Here is a 20405-nt window from a genome sequence, read left to right on the forward strand (position 1 = left end):
TTTCTCAAAGGAATTTTTATTGCAAACAGACGCCTCCTTTACATGGTTAGGAGCAGTCTTGTCACACATTTGCAATGAATTAGAACATACTATCTTATTTATGAGTCACAAACTTTTCCCACCTGAAAGAATTACTCTGTGCTGGAATCAGTGGCCCTTGACAACAAGTGGGCCATTTTCTACCTTAGATACTACCTCCTAGGAAGAAAGTTCACACTCATCACAGATTTAAGATTCAGGGACCATTCTCCACTAATCTGGATTAGCCAGTGAAAGTATTCTAACCCTCAAGTCACGCAATGGTTCTTATACCTGCAACCCTACTCTTTCACTGGGGAACACCAAAAGGGCAAAACCAAGGGAACATGGATTTTCTCTCTCGGTTCCCCTGTGAAACAGATGCGGCTACAATGCATAGGGGAAGGGTATGTGAGAAACCTGAAGGTGTCTCACCCCCTAGTCCCTGGGGAGCTGTCATCCAGGTGGCCAGGACATGGCCATCGCTTTTGGATTCAGTTCCTGGGGGTGAACCAGTGCAGGAGGATCACCTAAATGAGGGGTCTTCGGGAAGTGGAAGTGGGACACCAGAAGGTGAGCCGCAGTATCCCCTCCCCTTTAACACCTTTTCCTCATCCTGCCAGGTAGTATACCTAGGAACTCAACCCACCTCCCCCTTTCCTGACACAAACACTTTCTCACAGACAGCTCACCATAAGCAAAAATGGACTAACACCAGAGCTGTGTGCCTGACATGTCCCAATGCAATGGTCAGGAAACATCAGGCTATTACTGATCATTACACACACCTGACTTCCACCACACGTCCCCACCTGGATAAAAGGTGGAGAATGAAAGCACACTCTGAGTGAGGTAAAGAACATGAGGAAACAGCAGTTCCAAGATGACAGTTTAATATGAGGAGAACGCCGGCAAGACTAGAGAGGGTTGCAATGAGGTAATGCCCTTCACCTTTTCAGACCATTACTTTCGTAAACCTTGGAAAGTAAGGAACCTTAAGAGTGGTATATAACAAACCTGCATTGTGTGTCAGAGGTACCCAGGGCTCGCCTGCATCGATAACCAAGGCAAGGAGGAGCGGCTGCTGCCGTGGTCTGTCCTTGACTCATACAACAAAGCAGCGCCAGTAAAGACTGCACAGCCGGACAGTCAGAGAAACTGATACCAAACAATCCTGTGTTAGAACCAAGGGTGCAAGCAGCAACATTGTATGAATCAATCTAAAGAGAATAGCGTGTGAAACATATGTGATGAACGATGTGAATATATTTGAAAACGAGAGAAGTGAATTAACTTTGTAGAGGCCAAATAAGATACCATTGACAGAGTAGTCCGGAACCAGGTGGGTGCTGACTAAAAGGTCTCTGTCAGGTATCCAACTAACTGGCAACTTTTGAAAGGTGAATTTTGAGATTGAAGTGGTCCTGCAACGGTTCGAGCTAAATCCCTTTCACACTCAAAGTCTTTGGTAGTTGAATGCATGCTAAAATTGGTCCAAGCCCAGCTGAGGGAGACGAGTTGTGACGGAGAAAGGATCACAGCTCGGCTGAGGGGATCCAGGGTGAACATTGAGTCACCCGAGAATGTGTATTCTCTGAACATTATAAAGGGTTATCTGAGCCCGGAAGAGGGGGATCCGTGATAATGACTGATATAAAAAGAGATCTGAGTCGGGCTGAGGGGGATCCAGGGAGAGACACCATAATTGAACACTCAAAAGAGGAAGGGCACTTTGTGTTTATTTTGTTCTTTTACATCAGGCCCTCTGAGTCAAGAGACTTTTTCTAAGCAAAGAGACTTGCATCACAGAAGGTCCTAATGCTGTTAATGGAACTGTATCCTCATGCCGAAGAAGCCGGAGTGTGTGCTTTGCTCGAGTGAAATGCCTTGTTCCGTGCTGAAAAAGTGGGGAAGGGAGGCCAATGGCCTGAATATCCTGACATATCATTTTGTGAACACTACCCCTCACTATATATGTTTAGCAGTAAAGATTGGCAATAGCTTTTTTTAGTATATGCACTTTTATTTTGACAAGACTCCACTAGGACTGCATTATTATTTTTTTATGGTAGTAGCTTGATCCCATCTGTAGATTTAAGTTTATATAGCCATTCATCACAACCTTATTAAAGTTCAGTAAACACCCTTGAAGTGTGGACACTTATGTCTGTCTTATTTATGACACCATGCCTTCCTACAATGTTTACAAGAAGGACAACACACTCTGGCAGCTTCTCCGAGTTATAGGGAGGTACCGGTGTAGTCCCTGTTTGGTCCCTGCATCTCTAAGAGGAATTGAAAAAACAGCAGGATCTACACTACTTTCTTCAACATTAATAGGGTTGGAGTATCAGAGTGTCGCATGTTATCTTTCCTTTTGAGCTAAATGACCTGCAGTCCTTTCAAAGCTGTCATTGTCATCCTGTCATCCATTGACATCCATTGTCATCCATTGTCATCCTGTGGCCAGTGATTCTTTCCAACTCTTGTCCAAGCATCGAGGAGCACCTGATGCGGCAGCAGAATGACATAATTTGCGCATCTTTATTCAGTTTGCAATATCTGGTCCTTTGTGTCATGTTCTGTACGGCAGATCCTTATCCTGGGAGGTACTTCAACATGGCCGCCGTATCTGGCGATTATAGCACACACAACAGTCTAGATGTTATTTCCCAGAACACATTGCAGCTCACTGACGTCACATCCTCCCAAGCAGCTTATCAACAGGATCTTCCAAGAGTCCAGTGCGTTGCTACTCTCTTAGGAGTATACAAGCGCTACGTGAGTTAGTTTGTTACAGTTTACCTCTCCTTGCTTCCTTATTCCTGACTCCATCTGACACTCTCTCATCTTGCTATTTTCCCTCCTATTCTTGATCTGCAGACCGCGACAGCAGTACGGGAAAAGACATTACCAGACTTCGGACAAGTTAAACCACGCCCCTTTGGAGCGCGGTCCCAGCCCAGTCTATCTTTAGTTCGGAATACTGATCCTCGTCCTCCACGAGGTATTCCGTATGCTTTATATTTATCCTTCTTCCATCGGCAGTCTAGGGAGTTCCGTAATCGGTTGTTCCCTTTTCAAGTTTTCATTCTAGCGCGGTTACCTACCTCAACATCCCAGGTATACTGCCAACCCCCCGTGAGCAGTCTCCGGGATGCTTCCTTTGTTTACAAACTGGTAGGCTTTATATTTCGTGGTTTTGCTACTGTTGTTTAGTGATCATTAGCTATTTCTCTCTCTACCCTTTCTTTTCTATTCTACTGTTTTCCTTAGCCCATCGATTCAGTACTTCTGGGAACTCCAGGTTAGCTCTCTCTTCCTTCACGTCGATTTCTCAGGACGCCTCTCTACTACTAACTGGGGGCAAGATATAGAACAGAAGATACAAAGGGGGTCTGGCAAACTGATAGACAAGGAAATTAGATTCTAATCTAACCTTATCTTCTTCACCAAACTCAGAAGGCGGAATTGCATCCCGCGCTGTAACATCTCGGGGAGACAACGCTCTCTAGCAGCTCTCCACAGGGTTTTTCCCCCGTGAGGGTTTCCCGGGGATCAAGCCTTTGAGCAGGACTCCGGAGGGTTTTCAGGGGAATTCCTAATTTCTACAGGGAGAGTCAGAGAGATCCATTCCAGGCACTCACCGGGCCACAGGATATTTCTCTTCGTTCATCCAGCCCAGGCAGGTGATTTTCTGTTTTCCTTCTCTATTCACCTGGAGAAATTGATATTTATATCTAACATTGTATATTCGCTGACACTTTGCTACATCTTGTGATATACTGTTAAGATGTTTTTTTCAGAATCCACCCCTCTGGTGGATACTTTGAGGCTACCCTATCATAGTGAGGAAGGAGAAAACAAAAACACTGATGTCTAGCGAAACTCAATCAAGGTAGGGTAGCAGAGCAGTAAACCTTAGACTCAGCAGTGTGTGTGAGTGCTATAGGGCTACAACAAGAGATGCATTATTCAAGTTAGGGAGAGTATGTTCACATGTGCACATTTATGTATTAGGCCTTTCAAAACACTCTGAGCCTGTTTGTGGGTCCTGCTAACAGACCACCAACACTTTACCTTTAAAACAGTTCGGAAACTTTAAGGAAAACCTTAAACAATTGTGTACAGTAAAGTAAGTGAAGAAAAGTACACTTAGCAATTTAGAACCAGTTGGAGACTGGGAAGTACATTATTTGAAAACAGTTGTGACTGACAGTAAAACCCAGATTTGGTTGTCTAGTTCTTAATCCATGATGCCCTACTAGGAAATGTGAAATTGTGACTTTCCTGGAGGGTTTACAATGTGATTTACAAACTTGAGTCGCCAAAGCCAAAGCAGATAGGTGTTCCAGAAACAAACAAAAAACAAAAAAAGATAATTACATTTCTTACAGGTTCCTCTCCCAATCCCACCATGCTAGGCAATGTCATGGGGAAGGGTTGACATTATTTGTATCACCTTTACAACCAGAGCCTTTCCTTCACCCCAAAGGGAGTTTCACGGGCTGCACACCCCCCCCCTCAATGCCCCCAGTAGTTGTTGTGGTGGGAATAGAGGTATAGAAAAGTGGTATCCAATGATAGTATCACTGGTGAAAACATTGAGTGTGGCTCAATATTTCTTTAAGTTATTTCCAACACTTTGTTCAAATATTCTAGTACTAGAGTTGTTTTTATATTTGCAGTAGTCAAAATATATGTTGTGGAGGGTGTTTAGTGTCTTTAAAAAGGATATCGAGTCACCCTTAATGTTTTCACCAGCGATATTATCACTGATAACCAGAAACGCATATACCTGTGACTGTGCATCAAATATAATGTAGACAATAAAGCGATAACATGAAACTGCCATATGAGATACTTTATACTTTTAAAGAAGACTAGTAGTGGTTTTATATTGATGGATTTTGTCTTTTCATTTGTTAGAGTATCAAGATGTCATTGATGTAAATGGTAGATAATAGAAGCCTGTAGCGTGCCTTGTCAAAGACCAGTTAGGTCAAAACATGTGTTGGCAGGGGCATTTTAGAAATCTAAAAAATGTTCAATTGCTGTTAGATCGCTAATGTTGTTTAGGTTTTTAGTTCTTTTGGACTTGATAGAATAAAAATCCTTCATTATGCAATTCATTGATGAACACCATTTTTCTGGTCTCAACACCTTTTAAATGCTGATCATTTATCAGGTAGGAGTTAGCCTGAATTAACCCGATAATGCAGCTAACCACTGTGTGGTCAGTAATTTTGAATAGTTCATACCAAAACAAACCTTTACACTCCAGTATAACTCATATTCTTAAAATTAAGAATTGCATTCTTTGGGAGTGACTGTTTGTTTTGCAAGCCAATGGAAAGACTTTACCAATTGAAAATTGTGATGTCACAATGACATAGTGTGGGAATATTAGACATAATCTAAGCAAGAACACACAGGAATGGAAGTGGGAGGAAAGGTAGGATCATGCCAGCTGTTGTAAGGGCAAACCATGTTCCTAATTGATGAGTTTTGATCATGGTTAATATCTGGAGATGAAAGGCGCCTTGTCCCTGAGGAAGCCTGGAGAAAATTTTACCTGAAGCAGACCTGGTTACTTAGTGGTAGAAAGATACCAGAAGGAGCATAGCTAACTGGGAATAGCCTGGACATTCTTAAAGATGCGTGCTGGCTCTGCACCATAAATGTGTATTTAAAAGTGAGTATGAAAACTCCCCAACTGTACATATATATATATATATATATATATATATATATATATATATATATATATATATATATATATATATATATGTCCTCTAGAACTAGCTCTTTGCCCAGAGTTCATGGGATTGCCAATGGGGGCGGGGGTATATTCTGAATAGATTGCTTTGACCTTTCAGTCTGAAATGCAACATTGCTTTCTCACTATATTTAAAATCAAGCAAAACCTGATTTATTATAGAAAGCATAGCATTTGCTTGTGTACAGCACACAATAGTTGATAAACTGTTAACAACTTAATGGAAACAGGGTAGTGTAGCTGTTTGTGTGAATTATATCCTGTTTTTACTGAGTTCAATGCCACCTTGAGCGTATATTTAAATAAAACAAACATCATGTGTCTGCCTTTCTTTGTGTTTTGTGCATAGTGTAAAATTGGTAGCATTTCCCAATATTGAGGGTGCAGAATTTTATAAATCATAGCTAACTAAATTGAATCATGTGGTTTTCCCAGGTTTATTATTATTATTATTATTATTATTATTATTATTATTATTATTATTATTATTATTATTATTATTATTGCCATTATTATTACTGTTATAATTACTAGATGCTATTGTGGCACAAAGGTCATCATCCCCCATGATCACCATCACTCCATCTCCTCACACAATGCATGACATTGGGCCTCACTGCATGTTTGCCGGTATTCTACCAGTAACTCTGAATTGAATGACCAACTTACATTGAATGACCAAAATCAGGCTACCGCATCAGTAAGAGCCAAACATGATGGTTCCAGTACTGACCCACATACGCAGCTGACATTCCTGAGCATTTCCCAGTTTGAAAATGGTCACATACACCAGGCAGAAATGAAGAGACAAAACAATACCCATGGTTAACATCAGGGACCATCAGGATTGATGGACTTCATATAATATGGAGGACCCTTCATCATGACCATGCCCTCCAAGCAACAATTCTCCACACAGATCTCCTCCACTACCTGCTATATGGTGCATACGGACTGGCATCCTAATGTGTCAAATGATATGATATGATCATTTATTTGCATCACGCTAGTACACAAGTGTTTCATGTGCAACAAGGCAAGGGAGGATAAACAGAGGAGAACAACAAAAATGAGCTTACCAGGCCCAGTGACATTGAGAATGTGCAAGTGCATGGGAAGGAAAAAGGAGGAAAAGTGGAAGGGGGAGAGTGAAAAGTGCAAAGCAGAGGAGAACAGATAGATAATAATAAATACAAATACATATATAATAGAGGCAATAAACAGTGGTAGTGCAGCCAGCAAGTGCAAGCATTGTGTTTGTGGCAGCAGACTGGGTAAGTCTGAATAAGTGCAGAAAAAGTGCAGAAAAATAAGAAAAAGGGGAGGGGGTGGGGGACTGTGTGGGATACAGTCCCCAGTTCAAGGGGTGGCCAGGAGGCAGTGTAGGATGGTGAGCAGGTACCTGGGCCCAGGGGACAGAAGGTGGCCAGGTGCACAGTGCCATGAGAGAGCAGATCAGAAGAGGAGAGGGGGAGCAAAGGCAGAAGCAAAGTGGAAGTTTTTGAGGTGCTTCCAGAACGGGAGATGATTCTCCTCAAGTTTTAGAGTGGAAGGGAGGCTGTTCCAGAGGGAGGCCCCAGCCGAAGACCAAGATCTACCTCCAGCTTGTTTCTTTGAAAAACAACTGATCCTGAGGGAGTTAGAGGTTGAGGAGCGAAGAGCTCGAGAGGGGAGGTATTTGCGGAGGGATAGCTGAAGGTTTTTTTGACCCAGGCCTCAGAAGGCCTTGTGGGCAATGCAGAGGGTTTTAAGTTTGATCCTTGCATCCACTGGGTCTGGAGAGATTTCAGAGCTGGAGAGATACTATCCCAGGGCTTAAGGCCAAGGACAAGTCTTGCAGTCCTGTTCTGGATTAGTTGCAGAGGGTAGAGAGTAGAGGAACGTAGATTTAGAAAGATGCTGTTATTATAGTCTAACCTAGATAGAACCAGAACTTCAGAGACAGTAAGCTTCTGGGAGAAGGAGAGAAAAGTCAGAATAGCTATGTGGTGGTTCAGTAGGAAGTTTGACTTTTTAGAGACCTCAGAGATGTGGGCAGAGAAGAAAAGTGTGGAGTCAAAGATGACCCCGAGTTTCTTAGCCTCGCAGGTGGGGGTAGGAGAAGGGCCATGGGAGGCCGGCCAGAGTATGAGGGAAAAGCTTGGTGAAGGTGTGCCGATGAGGACGATATCTGTCTTGCTGGCATTCAGACAAAGATCATTGGCGGCACACAAATCTTGAATGGAAGTTAGGCAATCAGAGATGAGAGAGGGAGAGGAGGGGGCTGAAATCAGCCTGAAAATGTGGTGAGTGTCATTAGCGTAGCATTGGAAATTTGAGCAGGAAATGCCAATGCAGTGGGCAAGAGTTGCCAGGTATTGGTTGAAAAGACAGGGCGAGAAGTTAGACCCCTGGGGAACAACACAGGTAGAGAGGAAGCTAGATGATAGGAAGGACCAAAGTTGGACCTGGGAGGGTCGATCAGAGGGGACAGTGGTCAACCAGGCCAGAGCCTGATCAGTGATACCCAGGTTATCACAGAGACGGTTGAGCAGGATGGTATGGTTGACTGTGTCGACATTAAAGTGACTACACTTAACTCCAAACTTTGCCATAACAATGATATGGACCTTGGAACACCACAATACCAGCAACACTCATAGCACTCATTCACAGCACAGCATGCAGACTTCCATGCACTCAATTCAGCAACATTACAATGATCCATTAGAGCAATAGCCCAACCAAAGTCAAAGGTCACATATGAAGTCAGCAACAAACATGGCTGTGCATGAATAAATGCCCTGATCAGTTGACCATTGGAGTGACAGACCATACAACTCCAATGCGAACATTAACTGTTTCCCAGGGAACCAGGTGCCTCATGCCTGCTTTGCACAAAGTCAAAGCTTTCATGCATGACTAGATCCATACTGATTGGGACATGGGTGACATGCAGCAGTAGTGGTAGCACAAGTGATTTATGGCTGCCAGACACAGATGTGAAGCACCAGAGGGAGGATGAGTGTATGCAAAAATGTGTGTTGACAACATGTCAAACTCTCACCAGCAATATAATAATGGTGATGCTTGCCATGTGAAAACATACATCACATGGAAGGACTGAATGAATGTTTCTATCTTCACTTCCCAGATTTGTCAAAGGATGTATCAGTTTGGTAATCTGTGCTGAGAGTAATGGGGAGGGAGAGCATCAGCACCATGACATCCAGAATCAGTTGGCTGTTGGGAGGGGTCAGCAGGAGAAAGACAAAAAGGTGGTGAAAGAAGTAATCTCACAGACATTGACACAGAGCAAGCCAAGAAAAAGGTATACATGATAGACTGGATTGATACAAGAACTCAGTGCTTAACCTACAAAGACTTTGATCCTGCAATTTTTGGTCCCAAGCGTTATAAGGATATAGCTGCGTATTTACGTTTGGCACCATCTGCTGCTACAAGAATGGCCATTCTGCGGTTGCGGCTTAACATCTGGCCCACTCGGGAGGTTAAAACAAAAAGAAAGCAAATTCCCTCTGACCTGAACTGGTGTAGGTTTTGCAAAAATATAACGATCGTTGAAACTCTACAACATTTATGACTGAACTGTCCTGCGCTATGTACCTTGAGAAAACTGCACTTTGCTAACCACTTCGCGTACTTTGCACAAATTGACCCAAGAAATAGATGGATCGCCATGGCAGCCACTGAATGTATGAGTATAAGAATTGCAACTATCAACTTTTTAAAAGCCCTAAACATGGAATGAAATTAAGAGTTCTTTACTTGTTGATATTTTAGCATCTTTTAAACCTTAATGAATACTTGTGCTACTTGGATTTGATGTTTATGTTTATGGATTTTTCTATTTTTATAAATTGTAAATTGAAAAAGTTGATATAACTTCAACTATATTCAATAATAAAAAAAAATAATAAAAAAAAAAAGTAATCTCACAAACAGTAGGGGAATATCATTATGTTATCTTTTATGGCCCTAGATGTATGAGTCTCCAACTGGCTCCCCTCTGCAGCAGAGAAAACCCTTGCAGTGCTGGGGAAGGATAATCTCGCCCTTGTGCGCATGATGGATACTGCTGATGTATCAATTGGACACCTCTCCAGAGATCCAATAGAGGCCAACAGACAGGCCTGCTGCTGCCACCCAACCCCAGTCAGTATAGCCACCAACCCCGTCTGCAGGAGCATAAAGCCACCAGACTGGGTGAATGTCTTCCTGGAGCCCATGCACTCAGGGACCAGGGGAGGCAAATCAAGGTCATGGAGTCTATCCAGCACGACGTGCCCGGACTCATCAGAAGTGTGGACACCCTGATCCAGGCCCTAATGAGAACGGGAGACATTTTACTGGACCAAATGACACAGCACACATCGGACAGGAGGTTGTCTGGGTGGGCAGAAAGGGCTGAGTAGGCCTGTGGCACCCTGCCTCGTGTGCCACAGGAAACCTGCAGGCAGACCGGTCATCAGCGCGCCACTCAGTCCGGAGGCATCCAAGCTTCCGAGGAGGATGTTTCTTAGCAAAACCAGGCATCCCAGTCTTCCCAGGTTGAGAAGGCACAGAAACTGCAATGTTGGAGGCCCAGGAAGCTGATACGACCTCCCACCCCTGATTCACATCCTTTGTACTCCTCATCCTCCTCCACCTTCTACAACTCCTACTCCAGAAGTCACCACTGCTTGAAACCCACACAACACATGAGCACACTACTTGAACTTTCACATGTTCCTATGCGCATCCATGACAACCCCATCATATGCACAACTCACCATTCCCTCAACCTTAACTGTCACTATAGTCCATTGTTCTGCTTTTCCTTATCTGGTTACAAATCATCTGATGAATGCTTTGGGAGTTAAGAGCCACGAATGTGCTGAAGACTGCACGGGCGTGTCCTGCACTCAACAGGGGAGAATGTGTCCATAGTTACAGCTGCAATTGTACTAAGGTGCATTCGAAAAAATGTATAGCGTATGTCAATGGCAAGTCGCATTTAGGCCTGTGTAATGTATAGGCAGTCCTTTTCCAACAGTGGGGGTGAGAGGTGCAGGAGCGGGTTTGCTGCGATAGATGGGCCACAAGTCATGTTTTGGCCCAGTCACACACAGGGCAGTGATCTCAGAGGAAGGATGAAAAGAATATACTGTTTGCTTCCAACAAATCGCGCCACAGTATCCATGAGAAATTGACTTGGGAGGCACAGGCGCGGGAGGAACGAAGTGGGGGCTGTCAGTGCAGTAAATCAAAAAGCCAGTGAACAGATATCAGTTATTTTACACATACCCATGATATGAAGAAAATATGGGTACACAGCTGAGGATGTTGGTAATTTACTGCAGATATCAAATGCATGTCACGTTACATTCACATAGGTCAAGGCACCACGTGCAGACATCGACCTACTTCCATAGTGCATATACAGGGAAATGCTGTGTTAGGCACATTAAGAGGCCACATGTCGAGTGTCACTAATACAAAATTGTCCACACACATGCATAGATATCCCTTAGGTGGTACATAGATGTCATCCACTATGACCGAATTGACAACGTTGAGGAGTAACAGTGTACATATCTCCGACACATGACCACATGAATGTTTGCCTGCACTAAGACAAGGGCCTCTTGTTGTAAATGTTTCTGAAATGGGCAGACAAGTCGTTTTAGGCCTACCATTTTAGTACTCGTGATCCCTTAGGAGATTCATTCAGCCACCACACACAGCATGGGCACATACATGCTTTGTGCCTAGTGTCCTCGACGTGAATGCACTTCAAACTTATCCAGAAGGAAATGCACCGAACCCAGCATTCCAAATGTATTGCGCACATATGGATTGGTGACGTGAACATGCAATTACAGACACACATGTGCAGCAGTCACCTGCCTGTTCATATATTGATGCCTGTAAATGTCAAAACATGAACATTTAAAATGTGCCTTCCAGGCCAATGAGAAGAATCCACAGCCAAATGCACAGGATCAAGCTGATGGCTGCCCTCCTCCGTGTGTGTATGTCAGTGTGACCGTGCAAGTGATTCTGTGTCCATGTCTGTGAGAGAGTTAAGTCCCCGTTCCATATATGCATGACTGGATTGAAATCGGTTTTAGTGTATGTGGGACTGTAAAGGCAAGTGTGTGAACTTCAGAGAGAACTCCTTGACAAGGCAGAAGTGCCTCCCTAATGTCCATCATCTTACAATGCACACACACTCTTCTGAGATAACATAAAAGGAAGCTTGTGTCAGTCCACTGACAACTCCTTCTGTCAACTCGCCAATGGAAGGCAACAGTAAGTGGGAAAACGCCATGATGCCCTCACACCCACTGGAGAGACGATCAAGGATGGCCATCAATGCACAGAGTAGCAGGGACGGGGCTGCAGCAGGCCCAGGAGGAGGGGGCTCAAGGGTCCAGCCCCCCATCTGGTAACACCTTGATAATCATTACTGCCCTGGAACATGCTGCAGAGGGGCACACACCCACTGCTTCTGGCCAAGACTCCCAGGGTCCTCCTGCTCATCGAACCCCCAATTGAGGTCTAGGGAAAGGAGGCGGGCACAGAAGCCCTGAGGTGAAGGAAGACACCCACCCCTGGTCAGGAGACATCAGCTGTACAGGTGATGGCACCAGCCACATCCACCTTCCTTCAACATGCACCTTCTCTATGATGTTGATGCCTCCTCATCTCCAGCTCCTGGGGGCAGAGGTGTTCAGCAGTCACAGCTCTGCACATGGAGGTGACTTCATGGGCCAAGTCCGGGGCCAGGATAGCATGGAATATCAGAATGCTTTGGTGTACCAGCACAATTCCTGGAATGTGAAGAAGCTCTGGGATGACCTCAGGTGTTTCACTGGGCAGAAGGCAGCCACGATCCTGGAGCCTAAATAGACATTGCAGGGATGGACGAGGACCACATCATCCCTCTGGAACTCCAGGCAATCAGCAAATTCAGCCCAGAGGAACACCAGATCGCTGTGGACTTCGGGAGGCCCCATCCTATGCCTCTTAAGTTTGATACTGCCTGAGCTCAACATAGCATTGCATGCATGATCGTTGCATTCCGCCATACTGCACCACTTAAGCTGCAGGTGTTGGTGCAGGTGTACATATTTGGTGTGTTTCAGCAGCATATATGTTGGCGTCTCGAATACATGGGGAGCAGGGTGTACATTGTTGCTTGAACATTGACAATTCCTGTTGCCCGGGCATGTATTAGGATGGTGATGGCTGCCACATTTTTCCAGGGAATGCCAATGCTGCTTTGGTAGTGCTGTCCCTGCCTTGGACATTAGTCAATGGATAGTTATCCTCATAATGATCATTCACACGTCTGATAATCAGTGTTCTGACAACAGGCCTGTTCTGCAAATGTCTGTGGTGAAACACACTGTCCTGATTCAGTGTACACATGTAGTGAGGGTGTGAATGTGCACCTGCTATATGCATTTCAAAAGCTGGCGCCAATACAACACAGATTGCTATACATCTACTTCTTGCCAATGACCTTATGCCAAAATTCAGACATATGGCATGTATATTCCAGGTGCCAGTCACATGCTGGATGACTTTTTGCCTCCCTATGGTGTTTGTCCTGTCATAACCATCCTGATGCCATACCAAAAGTTCTGCTGCTTTCTTACATGGTTGTGTCATATTTGCCATGCCATCATTTCAGGCAGGGCTTTTGATGGGCCACATTATTTCTAGTGTATTGCCTGTTTCCAGTCCAAGTAATGGCACTTCATGTCTGATGGTGGCTGAAATGCACGCGTTTCCAGGATTGCCGTGATACATAGCGTATATGTCCTTCACAGAAAGGGGATGTGGATTTTGATATATCCGGTAATGTCAGGCTCTGCTGTGCTCTCGCCATTGGTGCTACACTTGTATCATCAGATTATGTAGCACCATGATTCATATGTTATGTTCTGTATCTGGTATTTGTATAGATAATGTCCTCAAAACACTTTTCCTGTCAGAGAGTCAAAGGAGGAGAATGATCGAACATGCAGATGTTGTAGGGAGAAGCAATGTTGAGTAGATAGTTGGGATGAGGGTGGAGGATAGAAATGATGCTCAGTAAGGCATGAGAATGAGAAGTTAGAGGAGTTATGTGTACAAACTGGACCAAAATGATCATGAGCTAAGAAACTCAGTAGAACAGGGTATTTGACCAATGTTTGTTATAGTAGAGGGGCTCCCACACTCATGTTTAACTGGAGCTGGGGGTTTCCCGTGTCAGGGTGTATGTCTGGAAATTACCCACCCCATTGAGCTTGTAAGTTATATTATATTTTTCAATATTTATACTGCATTCGTCACCATCATAGTGTTAGTTTGCTTGGCCTTGTCGGGAAAGGGGACACATTGTCACCCTGCTATGTTGTCACCAGACCTTAGTCTGTGGAAAGGAAAGGGAGATTTGGGGAGGGGGTGACAAGAAAGAAAATCAAACAGTGGTATGACCAAAGTCAGAGGGGAACATGAATCGGGATGTGTGGGAGGGGATATGGTTGTTTAAAGAGGAATGCATGTTTCTCAAATGTGAAACGCTTTTGGTAAGCATGAGCGTAGGTCTCAGGTGACTGCAGCTTGATTTAGAGCAGAGTTTTATTTTGATGCTAATATCTAGAATCGATGAAGCATGGTACTAGAATACTGTGTTGTTACTTGATACCGCACAACCACAGAAATGTGGGGCCTCGCAGACCAGTCAATCATGCATCCTTATTTCATATCACCATGTGCACACATCTCAGTGAGGGTGCACAGCGGTGAGGGGAAATGTCCTGCAGAAACAAGTCCTAGAAGAACAAGAAGTATGTCCAACAGAGACACATTGAGAGACTATGGGCCTGCCGGCGGGTTGCCAATGGACTCATACCATTTTACTGGTGCCTGACTTCCGGTTGCCACCGGGACATTACAAGGCTGGTGGCCCCGGAAGTCAGGTGCTAGTAAATTGTTGTTCCACATTCACGTGGAGTCCCAGAGGACTCCACAGGAATGGGTTCACGGAAGTGCTGTCACCGTTACTAACAGTGCCAGCGCTTCCATGAAGAGTCTGTCATACGTGGACCCTGCGCCCGGCAGGGTCATACCTGTCGGGCACAGCAGCCCTGGCAGGCAAACTCGAAGTTTGCCGGTCAAGAAAAAAGGGTGCCAGTGAGCTTACCGGCACCCTTGTTTCCAGACCGGCAAACTCGTAATGAGGCCATGAATCATATAATATGGATGTATCTTCACAAATTCCACAAAACAGCTTCCCTACTCTAAATCGGAGTGTGACAGGCCACGCGCAACATAAAGAAAGGGAGAATAGCCTTGGTTATTAAGACTGAGAAACATGAAATTATAAAAATACATACAGTAATAGTTATCTTATACAAAAGACAAAATCTTTCTAAAAGACAAAAAAAACACACACAAGGATGTGTACCAACAGAGAACAAATTCACAAAACACATAATTCGTCAAATCCTCTCATATTATTTAGAATGGGAGTGATGATAGTATAGGAAAGTGCAGGGAAGTTAAGGCTTGTATCTCTATGTGTCAATACTTAATCGTGTTTCTAGGTCCACCAGAAAGGACGTGTCTGGATTAATCTCAATCATGTATGGACTTGGTCAACAAAATGGGAATGCCTGATTCTGGCAACTGGTCCTTCAGGCTAGAATTAGAGAAACAATATACAGTGGACCAGTGGAAGAGAGGGGTGATCTCTAATTGTTCTGTGTGATCTTTTTTATTAATATCAACCAACAAATCTTGTCATTTGTTCAATGAATTCAATTTAATTTTATGAAACACATTTAAAAATACATAAAAAATACATGTATACGTTAATTACCAATATCCTGTATTAATTTCAGGGTTGGTTATAAGACACCAAAGCTCACTTTTCCAATCTACTACCACTCATTCACTTTCATTCTCCATCACATTCATACTCTCTATCTCATCTCTCTCTAACCCTTTTTGGTTAGAAGCCACTATTTCACTATGGTGATTCCTTGGTGGGTTTAGATCTATTGCTCAATCAAACCCTCTGAGTGGATTTTAATCCCACAGAGTTTAAACGTCTACAGGTGTTTCAGTTGTCTCTTGACCCCTATTCTGGTCCTCTCATGCAGCAACGTTCTTCAGGACGAAAAAAGAACAGCAACCCATCTATCTAAGTTCTGTCTCTATTGGTAGAGTGAGGCATTGTCCCTAAAAACAATTATGTCAACCCTATCATCATTTCATACTACAATTACTTTATGTGCACTGACTTCTAAGTAGTCATTATCTGACTCACATCCACTTTTTATTTGGTGAAGTTGGTTCAGATGTAAGGATTAATCCACATTTCTAGGTAGGTCCTCAATGCCCCAAAATGGTCCGACCTGTAGAGTCAAGGTACCGATATTATATTTATTAACAGAGCATCTTGATCGAAAAAAGTCACCTATCAATGGTGGAATTCGTATAGTTTGTGTGTATTTACTTACAACAATGTCTACAGTGATTCATGCTTGATTTACAGCATGTTTTGGTTAGGTAGGACTCCTGTTGGAAGTTTTCATTTCTCCTCACAGGTATGTATCTTTTTTCAATCCTGACTGGATCGCACCCGAGGCCCTATGGAGAGATCCAGTGAAGGCAGGTAAGTGATTGAGTGTTCCTGTGTTTAATGTCCTCATTATTCATTTTATATGGCTTGCTCAAGCTTGATTCGAGTGGTATCAATACTCGTGCAATATGTCACCCTCATTACGTCTCACCTGGAAAAAAAACCTTTCTCTCATACGGGATATATTTTACACGTATATGCAAAAGGTTATGAGGCAGTTATAACACAGGTGTCCAGCTGACACTCTTCTTTTTAGTTGCAACAATGTATATGTGTTATCATTTGCGCATCTGGCTGTTTCATTCATGGTTTAAGGTATACTGGGCTCCACCTCTTTGGCTTACTTTATGATATGTATTTAATTCTGCATGTTTTTTAAGCCGTTCTCCTCTGCGTGTCTCTATTTCATTTCCTATAGAGGAGTCAAGTGTAACACGTATCCGTATCTGTATCTATAAAATAATATCTGGCAATACCTTTAATCGCCTCGTCTCCGTTGATGATGCTCATTCCTAGTTTTCCATTCAAATAATTTGGCGTCCGCGCTCCAGAGTTGACGTCTTCATTAGTCCAACTATAAAAATACCCTCTATTAGAAGTCTTTTAACTACTGAGTAGACGGATTAGTGTTAAGTCTATTCATGACCACAAGTATGGTCATAGAGAGAGGACTATGTTTGTTCTCTCCAGCCTCTTATGTTCTTTCCGCATTGTTCTCCCTTTCTAATGCTAACATGACAACACTGTAATTTGTTCATTACCCACAGTGTGGAACAGAGTACATTCCTTCAGTCTTCTACTTTTATTGTGCAACCGGCAATTGAAAATGCGTGATATAGATGAGCGCACATAACCAGTTTCCATTCAATATATTTCACTGATGAGCCTTTTGGGAGTGCCTCTATTCGTTTGATGTGTGTGGTTATTCACATGGTGGTCCTTCTGGACTTAGTGATATTGCTGCTGTTCACATGTTTATAATTGAGTTAGCTACCATGACCACACTGTAAGCGTAATTAACTCATTAACTCCAGCAGAGACGCAAAAAGGGGAGTACATTCCTTCAATCTCCTTTTGTGCAACCCATACTTTAGCATGGTCAGAAACACAACCTGTCCTGGTAAAATTCCCAAGAATTTCACTGGCCAACTTCTTAAGGTTGATTATAGCTGGTAGGTGTGTGTAGTTACCCTACCAGTGAATCTAAAAATGCTGATTATCGCTAATATTGCGACTGTTCACTCCTGAGTGATCAAGTTGTTCCACTCCACAGAAACGTTTAGTCCTTGTTTTACTGTGTTTAGTGTATGAATCCATTTTTTGTTCAATCCTATGGAGGATAGATGCAATATCTCCTCCCCATATCGGTACTTTTACTTGTTGTAAAACAAACCACCTTAGGTGCGTATCTAGGTGCCCTAGTTCCATCAAGTGTTCCACCAGAGGTTTGTCTGTAACTTTGTTCCTCACACAGGATCTATCCTCTCCTATGCATTGTTGCACTTGTTGTTTTGCCCGAATAAAGTAGGTCACATGGGCACTTGATTATATAGAACACGTTTTCTGATTTGCAGTTAGTATGTGTTAGTAATTTCCATTTGGTTTTCCCGCAGCTAAATTCTGTTCTTTTCTCTGTGAGGGGACATGCCACACATCCCCCACATTTGTGGTGTCCCACAATGGGTGGCAGACCCCACTGGTTCAGAATAGTCTGTTCATTATTGATCTCTTCATAGGTATGTACCAGTCTTTGTTGTAAATTCTGATTTCTTATGACTGCAAATAGTGTTTTTTTGTGCTAGACTTCCGGGCTGTTTGATAAAATCCAAATTTTGATTCATGATTTTCTTTATATCATTACTTATCGGGTTGTAGGTGTTACACACACTATTCCTTCTTCTTTTTTCTTCTGCCCGGCTTTCAGTCATTACTTTCTGTGAGTGTTTGCCGCTCTCTTAAATTTGTTATTTACCAATTTGCGGGGATACCCCCTCTCGGCCAGTCTGGTTCTTAGTTGTCCTGCATGTTCAACAAAGTCTTCTTTGTTGGTACAATTCCTGCAAATCCACAGAAACTGTCCGTAAGGCAGGTTTTCTCTCAAGCCCACAGCATGGAAACTCATGAAGTGCAGTAGTGTGTTTTTCTCTGTTGGCTTCCTGAAAATATTAGTTATTAGCTTATTTCCAGATATCATGATCTTCAAGTCCAAAAAGCTCACTTTTTCATGTTCCATTCTGACGTGAATCTGATATGTGAATCCCACTTGTTGACCCAATCTAGAAAGGTATTTAGGGATTGGAGATCTCCTCTCCATATTAGAAAAATGTTGTCTGTATATCTATACCAGGTGATGAGATGTGGTATATATCTGGTAGTTGTTTAAGTGTATTGTTGGTTCCAGAGATGTATTTATCCTCAAAATCTGCCATGAACAAATTTCCCACGTCTGGAGCAAACATTGCCCTTATACTCACTCCTCGTTTCTTCTTGTACAGTTGTGTTTTGAATAGAAAACATTTTTTTGTCATTGACAAACGTGCACATTCCTGAATAAAGCCTGTTGGTGGACAATGTGGAGTGGGTCTCGTGTCAAGGAAATTTCCCAGTATTTCCATACAAGGCATCTGGGGAATCAAGGTATATAACAATTCCACATTCATGGTTACAAGGATGTCTCCTGATCTTATTTTGAGCCTTTCTGTGATTTTGATCATCTCCATTGAGTCTTTTACATATTAGGGCATTTTCTCTACAAAGGGCTTCAGAAAATATTCCACTTAGATGGACAGGAGCTCCAGCAATGATCAATAGCTGAGACGATAGGTCTTCCAGGTGTTTGGTCAGATGTCTGTGCATCTTAGGTAGAATGTAAAAAGCTGCATGTTTAGGATGCACCTTATTGAGAAAACGCAGCTCGTCTTCGCAAATACAGTCTTCATTTTCTGCATGTGTGGTAAGACTTTTCACCTCTTCCTGTAATCTAGCAGTAGAGTCTTGCCCCAATTTTGTATATGAATCAGTGTCGTTCAGAAGACATAGGCATTCTATTTCGTATTTGCTGGTTTGCATGACCATAATGCCACCCCCCTTATCCACAGGTTTTATAGTGATACCTGCAGTCTTGCATAGTGCTCTTAAACTGGTCCTCTCCTGTAGGGTCAAGTTGTCACATGTGTCATTTTTCTTATTGATCTTCTCTAAAACTTCCCTGGTCACTCTATTTTCGAATCTTTTAATTTCAGGGGAGCATGCATGAGCTGGTGGATTGAAAGTAGATTTTAACTTCAATCCAGTGATGTTAGGTATCTTTTCCCCTGCGTCTTTCCGGCCTCCTATCCTATATTTGGGCAGGAAGGTCTCAAAGTAATATTTGAGTCGAATGTTTCTGTAGAACCTATGCAGCTCCAATTCTGTATTGAAACAATCTGATTTAGCCGCTGGCACAAAAGATAAACCTTTTGACAGTAGATCTCACTCTGTGTCACTTAGAACAATGGACAAAAATGGGTATCATATCCTAATTTCTCATTGATTCTGGTACCATAACCTGGTCCTCATGCCTGGGCCCTGTCGTGGGTATCCTCTTTGGTTCGTCCCTGAAAACCCTGTTGTTGCTGTTGCATCCCTCTTCCTTGATTATTTGTACCAGTACCTGGTAATTTGTTTAGAGATCCGCTTGACAAACCAGACGAACCAGACTTATTAGAGAAGGAGACGTATTTGTTATTACGTCGGGGCAGATACTATCAAGAAGACGCCGATTTCAAATAAACATAGAAGATGCAAGCTAAATTAATTAAGGTAATTGCATGGACACAATGAAGTCGAGTTGTTTAAAAAATCTCAAAATAATAAGATTTTGGATAAATATCAAAAATTGATGAGTAATATTGACTTAGTCAAATTGGCATCAACTATGCATACATAATTTGAATAATCTTCTGAAATACATCACAGTAATAAAAGAGAGCCAAATAAGGTTCT

Source organism: Ambystoma mexicanum, chromosome 4q, assembly GCF_040938575.1.
Source record: "Ambystoma mexicanum isolate Mex_15411 chromosome 4q, UKY_AmexF1_1, whole genome shotgun sequence".
Taxonomy (NCBI): Eukaryota; Metazoa; Chordata; class Amphibia; order Caudata; family Ambystomatidae; genus Ambystoma; species Ambystoma mexicanum.